This window comes from Primulina eburnea, chromosome 7 (genome assembly GCF_022965805.1).
Source record: "Primulina eburnea isolate SZY01 chromosome 7, ASM2296580v1, whole genome shotgun sequence".
Classification (NCBI taxonomy): Eukaryota; Viridiplantae; Streptophyta; class Magnoliopsida; order Lamiales; family Gesneriaceae; genus Primulina; species Primulina eburnea.
Genome location: NC_133107.1, coordinates 37,967,154 through 37,981,269, shown reverse-complemented (window position 1 = coordinate 37,981,269; position 14,116 = coordinate 37,967,154). Strand labels below are relative to the sequence as shown.

The following is a 14,116-nucleotide window of genomic DNA, read 5'->3' as shown; positions in this document are numbered from 1 at the left end:
GGAAAATACCCCAGAGGGAGCCTTTTTACGGGAGAAGGCTCCAGAGGGAGCCCGATAATCGTATTTCCATTGACATGATATGATGATATGATAGGACAAAGATCAGTTGACGGGTGAGAGTGTCGTTGATGTCCTCGCCGTCCAGTACCGTGGTTATACGTAGATGGATCCATCGAATAGAGCTGATACGAAAGTCACAACTAATGAACTGAATTCAAATAAAGAAAATGTATAAGTATACGATGATTATGATGAGACATGTTTTGACACGTTATGCTTTTATACGATATGTTTACGTTTACGCTTTTAAGATCATAAAATGTTTATGCTTTAACAGACCATGATTATGCATACGATTTTATAAGATCATGAAACGTATCTCTATTACAGAACTTTTCACTGTTGCCTGTTATGTATATGTATTTGCTATAACGTTACAGGTGTGTTAAGACTTTAGACTCACTAGGTGTTAATGATGCAGGTGAACATTTTTATCAGGAGACTGGAGGTGATGTTGACTGAATGGACGAAGCTGGTGGCGCACGTTAACTAGAGGACCTTGTATTCTTCCGCAAGAATATGATTTTGTGGGAACACGTTTAAACAACTTTTTAAATGATTGATGATTTTATTTTGTTAAGGGTTTTGACCGATTTTAATATGCTTGACGTTTTATATTTTTAAACGGTAATTGTTTAGGTTGGTTGCTATTTCCAAAATTTTAACTGTAATTATTTTATTCAGCAGTGGGTTGATTTTACAAAATTCATGTTTCAAATTTTAAGTATTTATGTAGGCATGGTTTCGGCCATTTCATTTAAAAAAAAGTTCAGTAGAATTTTAAAATTAGTAGACGTTTCAATGACGACTTTGAAACCGCTAATATGTGTGAGGCAGCATACGATAATTCTACAGAAAATCCAGAAGCATTTATGAAATTTTTGGAGGAAGCACATAAACCATTGTACAATGGATGTAAATGTTACACAAAGTTGAGTGCACTTGTGAAACTGTACAATACCAAAGCAAGGCATGTATGAGTGATGCTCTATTTTCAGATATACTAATGGATTTTGGGGATATGCTACCAGATAATCACAATCTGCCATCCAAAATGTATGAGTAACAAAGACATTGAGTTGTTTGGCGTTGACTCATGAAAAGATTCATGCTTGTTCCAATGATTGCATACTTTATCGGAAGCAATATAAAGACTGTGTAAGTTGCCCTAAATGTGGATTGCCGAGGTGGAAGCTAACCTAGAAGAACGTTGAGAAGAAATGTGTTCCTGCTAAGGTGGTGCGGTATTTCCCTCCCATACCAAGATTTAAGCGCATGTTTAAATCTTTAGAGACCTCAAAAAATTTAACACGGAATGCAGAAAACACAGGATTTGCTGGTCAGTAACGTCATCCATCTGATTCACCATCTTGGATGTTGGTGGATCATATGTGGCCCGACTTCGAAAGTGAGCCAAGAAATCTTCGCCTAGCACTTGCAGCTGATGACATTAAATCCTTATAGCAACCTTAGTAGTCGGTACACTTGCTGGCCAATCATGTTGGCCACCTATAATATGCCTCCAAATATGTGTATGAAGAGGAAATTCATCATGCTAACCATGCTCATTTTAGGGCCTAAACAGTTAGGAAACGATATAGATGTCTATCTAGAGGTGCTAATTGAAGATTTGAAACGATTTTGGGAAGGAGTTGATGGCGTCTATGATGCTTATCGAAGAATTTTCCACTCTTAAAGCAGTCTTAATTGGACCATCAATGACTTTTCTGCCTATGGTAACCTTAGTGGATGTACTACACATGGTTATTATGCATGTCCAGTATGCGGAGAAGATACTTATGCAAAGCATTTGGAAAATGGGAAGAAAATGTCATTTATTGGTCATAGACGATTCATGCCACGGTTTCATCCCTATCGGAGGCAGAACAAGGAGTTCAATTGCATGAAAGAACATGGAGAAGCATCTACACCATTATCTGGAGTTACCTTTTTTGACAAGCTTTCGGACATAAGGTGTGAATTTGGAAAGAAGATTGGTGTTAAAGGTAAAAGGAAAATGAATGCAAAGGAGAATAATGTGGAAGACAGTAAAGAAAAAAAATATTTTGGAGCAACTGATTTCAGAAATGTTGGAAGAAGAAGTCAATTTTTTTCAATCTTCCTTATTGGAAACACTTGCATGTTAGGCATTGTCTCGATGTGATGCATATTGAGAAAAATGTCTTCGAATCCCTCATTAATACTTTGATGAATGTTAAAGGAAAAACTAAGGACAATGTAGCAACTAGGTTGGACATGGTTCAAGTGGGAGTTAGGCCTGAATTTGCCCCTAAATTTGGTGAAAAAAAACATATCTTCTTCCTGCCGCATGCTCATTCACAAAAAAATAAAAGTTACAAGTATGTCAGTCGTTAATGGATATAAAAGTTCCTGAAGGTTTTCTACCGAACATGAAGAATCTTGTGTGCATCTCTGAGCTGAAGTTGACATGCTTGAAATCTCGTGATTGTCATGTTCTAATGCAGCATTTCCTACCAATACTCATCTGTGATGCACTACCAAAACTATGTTACATATGCCATCATAATATTATGCTTCTTCTTCAGATATTTGTTGCAAGGTTATAGCTGTATCCAAGTTATATAAGCTGCAATTTGACTTGATTGTTATGCTCTGCTTATTGGAGCAGTATATACCTCTTTCTTTCTTCGATTTCATGCTTCACTTAACAGTCCATCTTGTTCAAGAAGTCCGATTATGTGGACCAGTTTATTTCCGGTACATGTATCCGTTCGAAAGATACATGAAAGTGCTTAAGAGTTATGTAGGCAGTTGAAAACATCCTGAAGGTTGCATTGTTCAGAGATATTCAGCCGAAAAAGCAATTGAGTTTTGTTCGGAATACCTCAATGATCTTGATCCTATTGGGGTCCCTCAATCAAATCGAAACCCCAAAACAAATGTTCCTAGATTCTTAGCATGCAAATCACCAATTACAGTGCAACAAGTTGATTTACAACAAGCACATTTGACTATGCTGGAAAATACGGAAGAAGTATCTCCCTACATAATGTAAGTGTAATGCGTTAATTAATTATTTTGCACACTGTGATTGTCAATATCTACTGTCTGACACAAATTTATATATAAATATTTACATAGTGAACATAAAACCTTCTTGAAGTTAATGTTTCAGGGAAAAAAAACACAGATGAAAGGTGGATACAAGATGCTCACAACAAGAGGTTCATTGACTGGTTTCGTGCAAAGGTTAGGTGGATGTAAAAATCTTTTTCATTAATTTTGCGTTGAACAAGTTGTGACTACTATTTTAATCACCCTATTCAAATTGAATGCCTGTCAGGTGGCTGGTGAAATAGACAGATGCAATGGTGGAACAACATCGACATTGACATGGCTGGCTCATGCACCACGTGCGCACGTCATTAAGTATAGTAGTTATGTTATAAATGGTAATTTATACCAAAGAAAGGCGCGGCATGATCAGAGAGTTTGCCAAAACAGTGGGGTTTCTCTTATTGCCAGCACCATGCTTGTCTATAGTGCAAAAGATAAGAATCCTCTGATGGCTGATGTGTCTTTCTACGGAGTTATTGAAGAAATATGGGAATTACACTATCATCAAATTCAAGTTCCTCTTTTCAGGTGTGTGTGGGTTTCAAACGACAAAAGAGTAATCAACAATGATGAATGTGGCTTAACCTTGGTCAATATGAACAAACGAGGGCACAAGAATGATGAATTTGTCCTTGCAAGTCAAGTCAATCAAGTCTTTTATATTGACGACCCATTAAAAAAAGGATGGTCAATTCTGCTCCGAATGCCAAATAGATGTTATCAGGGAGAGGATGATGGTTGGACTAGTATTCCTGAGTCTCGACCAATTGATGATGTTGATACTCATTGTATTCATGTTCATGAAAGATACTTTAGATCAAAAAACGAGGGTGCCTCAGAAACAAACAAATAAAAATGATGATTTGTACTTTTATGTCATGTTTGTTTAGGGACAAGAAAAGACATGTTATCTACTTTAAAAAATTATGTAATGCACTTTTATCATGTTTTATTTATATCGTTATTATTTATGTAATGTTTATTTTATTATTATTATTATGTATTTATGTTATGTTTGTGATATTTTAATTATCCATGTTATTGTGTATATTTTAATATTGGTTCCATTCATGTTCTGTCCTTGCAAGTCAAGTCAATCAAGTCTTTTATATTGACGACCCATTAAAAAAAGGATGGTCAATTCTGCTCCGAATGCCAAATAGATGTTATCAGGGAGAGGATGATGGTTGGACTAGTATTCCTGAGTCTCGACCAATTGATGATGTTGATACTCATTGTATTCCTGTTCATGAAAGATACTTTAGATCAAAAAACGAGGGTGCCTCAGAAACAAACAAAAAAAAATGATGATTTGTACTTTTATGTCATGTTTGTTCAGGGACAAGAAAAGACATGTTATCTACTTTAAAAAATTATGTAATGCACTTTTATCATGTTTTATTTATATCGTTATTATTTATGTAATGTTTATTTTATTATTATTATTATTATTATTATTATTATGTATTTATGTTATGTTTGTGATATTTTAATTATCCATGTTATTGTGTATATTTTAATATTGGTTCCATTCATGTTCTTATGCAGCAGAGAGCATAATAGGTCGCAAAAAAGAGGAGAAAAAAACTGAATTTGAGGAGCTACAAGAATTCAATGATGATAAGCTGCTTGGAGTTACTGATGCATAGCTGCATAGACCTACTGATGAACAAGAATGTCTTGTAGATGTGCAGAAGAATAAGAGAGAACTTACATTGATGGGTAAACTAGCTGCAGCTGCAAGATGGGGAAAAAACGAATATTGATTATGATGACATGGGGAGGCCAACATACAATGCAAATGGAAGGGCTTTACAATGATACATTGGCTCTGTTGAATATAAAAAAAAGTGGTTCTGTTGAATATGGATATTGTGTGATGAGATACATGAAAGAGATAGTTGAATCTGAAAATCCACAGTTGGAGAAGATGGTAAGTTTCTTCTTTATGATTAGCTTTTGTTTATTATTGAGATAAACTGTTGTCGTTGGGATATGTGCACATGAAATCTATATAATTATTAATTCTAGAATGCTATTAGAATTAATGGCTGAGATAATTTGTTTCCGTTGGGATATATATGCATATGGTAATATGCATTTATGATAATTGATATGTTGTTTTGCCCTTTATTTTGAAGTGTGGAATCTCCTAAAAATTAAGCTGAAATATAAAATGAAACTGGCTCCGAATAATGCATTCTCATTTGTCGATATTGTCATTTTTTTGGATGAATGATCTTATTAATCTAATGCATCTTGTATTTTTTGCATTTCAGTTTGCAGGATCAATCAAGAACCAATATTACAATCAATCTCAATATGATGAAATCAGAAGCAAATAGAGCGAATTCGTCTACTCTTATGTAGGTGCTTAAATGGATCATGTGCATCATTGTGCATTTTAGGATATACTTTTGGATATACACTTTTTGTAACGTCCTGAAAGTTTGAAGGTCCACGTAAACCACATGCATGCAAGTTATTAAATTTATTTTGTATTTTATTAAATTTTTTACTGTATTAAATGCATGTTTATTGCATGAATATGTGTTTTAATTCTTGGTTTATTAAAGTTTCATGCATTAGGATTTAAAGATGCATTTCGCGCTCGAACGAGGAACGAAGACCGGGAATATTCAGGAAAAATATTTTTATTGAATAAATATTTTAATTATTTACTATGAGGTGTTTTTAAGTATGATTTTTGAAAATGAGCTTTGGTTGTGTATTTTTACTCGTCGGGTCATATTTTTGAATCGGTACCCAAATTTTAGCGAATCGGGAGACTTTTTGAGGGTTCGGGCAATGTTTTCAAAAACATACCAAAAGAAATATTTTTCGGGAGTGTTTTTGGGCTTGATGAGTTTGTTTTAGGGATTAATGGGCTCAAAAACCCTTTTAAATCATTTAATTATAATTTAGGGTCCATTTAAGCTTAAGACTTTTATTTAATTACATCACTAAGTAACCCTAAACCTACCTAAACACCTACCAGCCGTCCACTCCACATTTCAGCAGCCTCCCTCACGCCATTTTCAGCAGCAACTCTCGGCAAAGCTTTGTTCTTTCAAGAAAACTGTCAGGGCCCGTGCACTTAATTAATATTTAATTACCACACAACAAGGATTAAATGGTGTAAACAGCGAAAACGAGTTTAAAACGTTAATTTGGGCCTACAGGAATTTCGGCATGACCTCCCCGTAAGTAGGACATCCCAAAAATCTCAAAACACAACAATAATAATATACGCTCGAAAATAACGTCAAGTTCACAACCAACCAAACAATTATCCTACAGCCGCACTGGCCAGGACTAGACACAACAAACCACAAATAAAATCCAAATCACATAAAGACATCACCATACAGCTACACAGGGCATCTCCCTGGCAAATGTATCAAACCAGTATAATATATAAATATCTGGGAACTCTGACACAAACCGACTGACTACTGGGTTCCACTCGCTGACGCTCCACCAGACGCGTCAAAACCCCTGGAATGACCTGCTATGGCATCAAAAACAACCACAACATCAAAAGAAAACAGGGGTCGGACCCCAGTACGACAAACCAGTAAAATCATGACGTAAATAAAAGACATGTAATAATATCAAGTAAATGCAATGCTATGCGATGCATGAATGGTAGCAGTGGAATAACTGATACCAAATGGAGTCCAAACGAATAGCATCATCAACAGTAACAGTGGCCACCCGTGCCAGGAATGCAGCATCAAATCGCCGCTCGTCCATGCACGTAGCATCGGGAATGCGAGTAGCTAAGTCGCTCGTCCCTAGCTGTCATCTGGGAATGTGGCTAATCCTAATCCACTCGTCCCTCTGATGACTCAATATATCTCAACAGAATCAATCATAAATAGCCGTCAAAGGAGTCAAGGCTCAATATGTTATGCCAATACAATTTATGCATGAATGCAACAATATAAACATTCAATGCACATCATAGCAAACAACATTCACCGAATATTCGTACACGCCAATATAACCGTCATAATGATATAGGTTTGAGCGTACCTCAATTACAACTTACAATACCCCGGTAAATCTTAAAGGCTATCGAATGAAACTCGTCCAACGATAAAACCTACAATAAAAATTCGCTATCTATATCAATACAACGCATACCAAACGACTAAACCAAAATAAATCGTCTCGATTAAAAGTCGAATTCTGGGCAGCCTATTAAACCCATACAAATTCTGAAATTCCAAGTTTAATACCTCAAGAAACGAAGCTTAAACACACAATGGTGAACTCGCGAAGATGGCTCGCCGGAAAAGTCGCCGGAGTTACTGTTCACGCCGGAAACCTAGCTGGAAATTAGGGGAAAAGCTTAATACTACACTTTTACCAACTAACACACCAAGAACAACCAAGAATCGAAGCCAAAAGCTTACCCAAAACCAAATCGAAACTCACGCACCTAGCTGCTGGAAATCATGTCAAATGAGCTCAATACCTTCCAATCTTTAGCAAGAAAGAAGCTAATATAATGGAGGAAGAAAGTTTGCTAAGCTGCTGCGCTAAATTTCTGGCCGCTGGAATGATTCACACTTGCTGCAGAAACAGTAGAGAGACGACGAGCAAGGCTGGAGAAGAGTTTCTGGAATGAGCGATCTCATTAACTCAAATGGGTTGGGGTTTAAATAAATAAAATAGGAAATGGGCTGGGCTTACTTATTTAGATATTGGGCCTCACAAAAACCCTTCCCCGCTCCTCCGGTGTTAATCCTACGTGCGCATATTCAAGTTTGCTAGCATATAATCATCAAGGCATGTAGAATCTTTCATTTTTCGCATCGATCTTGTCGTAGTAAATATTTTGATGCATATTGTATGTAAAAATCCGTGTGTGCTATACCAAGGTTTGAGCAATAATGTTTGAAACAATTTTAGAACAAATTTTAGATCTCAAAACCGAAATTGTTGTCATTTCGATTTCTACGAATTTTTTATCAGTTTTCTGGAAAACTTTCAACATATAAAACATAGTACTTTTTTATATCTTCGATTTGACAGTAAATTCGTAATTTTTGGACAAGAAACATGATCATTCTCGTGTTACTGCTCAAACTGTGATATTATAAAAATGTGTTTTCATGTTTTCTTCAGATTTATTGGTTGTAGGCTTCGTTGAGAACCGTCGAGTGGTCACTGCTGCGTCTAGGTATGTCATGTGTTGTGATCAAACGCTAGTTGGTGTTTCGTTTCGGGTCGGTAAGGTTTTGGTTCAATAGGAGTCGTAGGGAAATGAATTATGCCAAATTTTGGGTTTATGGGATTGTGATACATTGTGGTTGCGTGTCATTGCTTGGGGGATATTTGGGGCATTTGTATGGGTTTGAGTCAATGCCTTAGCGTCCTAGGATGAGTCTCGATGTGTTGGTTCCAGTCGGTTGGGCATGTCTTAGAGTTTGGATCAAGAATCATTTTTGGGGAAATGTTTCGCAGGTCGGGCACCGTGGTGCTGTCCTTGTGGCACCACAGCGCTAGTGATCACAGGTCAGGCACCGCGGCGCTGTCCTTGTGGCACCGCATCGCTAGCTTCTCGATGTTTGTAGCGCTGCGGTGCTGGCACACGACGCCTAGGCGCTTACCAGCGCCACAGTGCACGGCGCCTAGGCGCTAGTTCAGGGTCTTTTGAGTTACTATTTTAAGTAATATTGGTCCGTGTCTTCCATTTCTTGGGAAATGTTTATACTTCATATCATGATCAATTCGAGGTTCGATGTCATGGTTAAGTTTGATGATTAAACATGGTCAATCTCGAGTGGTCTAGAAGACCATAAGTCATTTAATTACTTCGGGAATGAGTACGATTGGTACGGTTAAGTTGTGGAATGCAAGTTACATGAATAATGTGTTAGTAGGTGCAGCAGTAGCCCAAGTGAGATCTAACTGAAGCCCTCAACGCTATGTAAGTATGTTTGACTGTGCATAAAGAAATTTTTTATGTTTTGATGTATGCTAATTGTCTTGTGACCAATTATGTTACGGGTTTGGAAGTCGGAGAACGTGTCCGGAGACCTCTCCACCTTGGTAAAGCATGACCAGAGACCAATCCACCCGGTTAAGCATGACCTGGGATCTTATGTATGTGGCAGTGGACATCTCTGCCAGCCCAGTACTGTGGTTTAGTCTGATCAGACGCATTATGTTATGGGTCACTTGATTTGAAACATATCTCTACGCAAAATGATGATGATTATGCATGTTTAACTATGTATGTTACAAGCACGTTTATGAAAATGTTTATGAACTGATGGCACATCTATGTTTATGTAAGTATATCCAGAGTTTACGTATGTATGTGTTACTTTGAAATGCATGTGGTTTTATTATGTATTATTTGTTATTCTTAGTTTATACATGTTAAGTCTTTAGACTCACTAGACTTTATCGATGCAGATGAGGACAAGTACGAGGAGATGAGAGGCGGGGACCAGTGAGTTGGCTCGGACGGTGCGGAGGCCTAACCTGTGGACCGCTTAAGTTTCAAGGATTTTGTGCATGTTAAACTCATATACTCTGATTTTTAGAGAAATTACTTTATGTTGTTTAAAACAAGTACTTTACAAGCTCGTTTTTATTTCAAATATTTAGTCATGTATTTTATTTATATTGCAATTTGAATGATTATTACTTAATTAAGAATTTTTTTTTTATTTTTCGTAAATTTTAAGTAGTTTTAAAGTACGATAAGCCACAGTTGGTATCAGAGCGGTGTTCTTGTAAAGGGTTATGCCTACTGCCGGTTGCGAGAAGCTCACGAAGTCACGCCTCAAGTTTGTAAGTTTAAAGGTTTTAAATGTTTTTTATGCTATCACTTGCATGTTTATATGATATACATTCTACGGTGCATGTTTATCTGTCATTATGTTTTGAGATCATATGCTTTAAAATTTTTTATGCATGTTACGTTATGAAATGAGAAATTATATGATTTTCATGCATGCTGGTTGTGATGAAATTGGACATGATTAAGATTTTGGCTATTGGGCATTAAGAAATGTTGAAAATGATTTGACTATATTAATTTTTGGGTTAGTAGTACTGATGTTTTATTTATAGGTCATAAGTTAATCTTGAAAATTATGAGTGCTTTTGAGGGATGTAGGTTTTCTAAGAAAATGTTGATGATTCTTGGTTACTAGTTGGGTTAATTTTGAGTATTTTATATAAGTAATACTGATTCGAAGACTACAACAATCTTTAGAGGTATAAAAATGTATGACTTGGGATTTAAAGTATTGATGGAAATTTAAGATTTGGTTATGGGAATTGAGTTTGGGTTTAATAAGCTTAAAATTATTGAACTTTATGCTACGAGAAACCTATAAAACAGAATTAAGAGCGCCAAAACCTTATGGACAATTGTGGAATTTTTGTAATTAAGGGTCAATTGGATAATTTTCGAGGAAATTAGCAATTAATTTTTACAATTGATAAGAAATTTTGGGGACTAGTTTAGCAATAAGAGAGAATTGAACGGTTTAAATGATAGGAATTTTCGGTGGTTTAGGCTTGAACGATATTTAAAACCTTTAAATATCTGGGTTATAATGTTGTAAGGAATGGTAATCAAGGGCATGGTAGGATGAATCAATATTGGGCTTGAAAATCTAAGCGTTAGTAGAATAATGTTGTGGCAAATTAAAAATTTAAAATGCTGACAATTTAAGGTAAAGTTGATCAATTAGTTAAGTTATAAGATTAAACATCAAGTTAACTTATTTTTGGGGAAACTTAATGTTCGATGTATCTTAAGTTTTTATCATGATCTTAAGAGTTAAAGTTATATCTTTGTTAGGGTTAATTTTTTCTAGAAAGTTGGGTATCATGATTGATGGTTAGGTTACTTGATAGACGCATGTAAGAATTGAGGTAGACACCTTGTTTTGAGAAATTTTTTAAAGTCATTAAGAAACTTGACACTAAGCGGATATGTGTGTTGAAATTATACTATCTGTTACTACTTGGGTTGAGTAAGCTTGAATTTCAAGTTTATAAGATAAATGTTCATACGGAAATTTTGGGTGAAATTAAACCAAAGAGAATTAGTGTGTTCAATTTTTAAAGTCATTAAGAAACTTGACACTAAGCGGATATGTGTGTTGAAATTATACTATCTGTTACTACTTGGGTTGAGTAAGCTTGAATTTCAAGTTTATGAGATAAATGTTCATACGGAAATTTTGGGTGAAATTAAACCAAAGAGAATTAGTGTGTTCAACATAGGTTGCCAATGGACGAATATTAAGATTTTTGTCAAGTAAGAAATCTAAAACCATGATATGGGGATTCTAGAACTCTATGGGTTATAAGTGAAGTTGATTTATTAGAGTTAGTCTATCATTAACAATGGAGAACTTATTAAGTTTTATACGCTATTATTAATTAAGAATTTAGGATACGTAATAATGCGACATTTGTTTCAATGAGGAAAGACCAAGTGTCTTAGGCCTCAAATATATTGTAATTGGGAAGGAAATAGTTTAAGCATGTAATTGATCCTAGAAGGGTTTTACTAATTAGGTAGAAGATTGATATTGCATGTTTTGGGTTTTATAGATTAACACTACTCGAATTTATGATTTGCAACAATTTTATATTTTGGATGTACTGGTAAATAGTTATATTACGTAATTTTGGTGTCGTAAGGTAAAGATTCAATTCAAGGATCTTAGCCTAATATGATTATGGGGTTGAGGTAAGGTTTAACTTTTAAGTGTATTACCAAAGATAGAAGGCGATCAGTAAATTTTGGTGCTCATGTTTCTTAAGTTGAACTGCATAAATGCTAATGTAATAGGTCGATGAACATTATGGGTATAATATAAGAAAAGTAAGGCGCGATAAGTTTGGACATTCATCTCTAGTATGAGGAATTGCGAGATAAGTCAAATTTCGAGGTCATAGTAGAATATAACTAAGTCACCATAAGTCGTCTTAAGTTGCGATTCACAAACGAAGATTTTGGCAAGAAATTGAATTAGGATTGAGGAGACATAATGAAACGTTCACTACTCAATATATATATATATATATATATATATATATATATATATATATATATATATTAAAATACTTTGCACCATTTTAAAAATTAAACAACCAACTATATTTGAAAATCCAAAAAAAATAGTTCAAAACATAAAATCGTCAAACGTTTGCAAATCCTAACTTAACAATAAAGCTAAACCTATAAACCTCTCAAAAACAACTCAAAAGTAATATAAAAGTTATAAAAATCTGTAACATAAACTTTAAACCATAAATCTTAAACATAAGTGCAGAAAAACTAGCGCTGATTCTCGGCTTATGTGCACCTTCAGTCCAGCAAGATCAACCATCAAGACCTCCCTCGACATTAACATCATGCTCACCTGCATTGATCACACCTAGTTAGTCTAAAAACTCAGCAAACCATATTATGATAACTAATAATACGTATACAATCACATGCAATAGTAAAAATACTTTTACTTAAAATAACATTTCAGAATCATGCATAAACTTAAACATTTTTCATATCCTCATAAACATATTCATATTCTTCAAATACGCATACGTTTTTCTTTCGTTGAATTCAGATCGTTAATTGTGACTTTCATATTAGGGGTCGATGGATCCATCTACATGTAACGACAGTACTGGGCGGCGGGGACATCGGCGGCACTCTCACCCGTCAACTAAGCATCGACGTTACGTATTAACATATCATCATTTCATCGTATTAGTCACAATTAATTCACTTCCTTCAACATTTCATATTTTCATCACTTTATAAAAATCAGACATATAAATATCATTTTTCTTTTGAAACCAAGCATGCAACATGTTTTTTAGCGTTAACGTTTCATCATAAAATTTCATAAACATTTAAAAATAACCATTTTAACATATAAAACAGCATTCAGAGCACTGCCATGACGTTTACTTATTTTCAGGTGTAACATGATCGTTTTAACCCTAAACGTAAATTTTCTCGATTTTGACTTTTTCTTACTTTCATTGACTCTAAACCATCACAAATAATTATTTAAGCTTAAATTAAATTTCTCATATTTTTATTTAGCTTAAATTATAGGCTTTCTAACTATTCTTAAGTATTAATTCGCGGAGCGTTTAATTCCAGAATTAATTCAAACTTTAAATATAAACTTTTTATATTTAATTAACCCTCGTGAACCATGATTCGACCCCCGTTGAACCACGTTTCATGTTTCTTCGATTGAAGGGTCTTCGATAAATTTTTGAATGTTTGGCCTCCTTAGCATGATAAAACGAAAGGCTTCGTGTGAGCCTTTTTCTGCTGCTTCTGGTGTTGCACTAAAACAATACGGTTCAGAATATCTCCTATGGACAAATAATCATTTTCTTTCCATGTCTCATCAACTGCTTCCTGAATCTAGGGATGTAAACGATCCAAACCAAATCAAACAGTAGCAGGCTTGAGCTTGGCTCGTTTAAGATTGTTTGAGGCTCGAGCTCGGTTCGAGCTCGATTCAAGCTTTTATTATCAGGCTCAAGCTCTGTTTTTATTGAAATTACTAAGCTCGAGAAAAGCTCGAGCTCGGCTCGTTAAAAGCTCGTTTATCATGTTAATCAAGTCTGGCTCGAGCTTGATTCATTAATAGATCGCTTATCATGTTTAACAAGCCTGATTTGAACTCGGCTCGTTTTCGAGCTCGTAAAGCATAGAATTGATCTCGAGTTTGAGCTCGATTCGAGCTTGTTAAAAATTAAAATATCTATGAACTAATTTTAAATCAGACATAAAAATATAAATTCATTCATAAATAACCAAAACGACAAAAATAACAACTAAAAAACATAAACTCATTATATTATTGAACATCCCAAAATAATACATCTAACATCCATATAAAAAATATTCGTCATATACTAATATCACGATATAAATAATATT

The 14,116-nt window shown here is 34.9% G+C and overlaps 2 long non-coding RNA genes across 2 annotated transcripts; one reads left to right on the top strand and one right to left on the bottom strand.

Moving 5' to 3' along the window:
* The first annotated feature begins 2,716 nt into the window (after positions 1-2,716).
* LOC140836226 (uncharacterized) lies at positions 2,717-4,043 on the top strand. Its single transcript, XR_012119037.1, has 3 exons — positions 2,717-3,093; positions 3,184-3,291; positions 3,386-4,043. It is a non-coding gene; the product is annotated as an uncharacterized lncRNA (long non-coding RNA).
* A 2,394-nt stretch (positions 4,044-6,437) lies between these two features.
* Positions 6,438-7,634, bottom strand: LOC140836225 (uncharacterized). Its single transcript, XR_012119036.1, has 3 exons — positions 7,404-7,634; positions 6,830-7,267; positions 6,438-6,667 (listed from the first exon to the last, which is right to left on the bottom strand). It is a non-coding gene; the product is annotated as an uncharacterized lncRNA (long non-coding RNA).
* Positions 7,635-14,116: the final 6,482 nt, after the last annotated feature.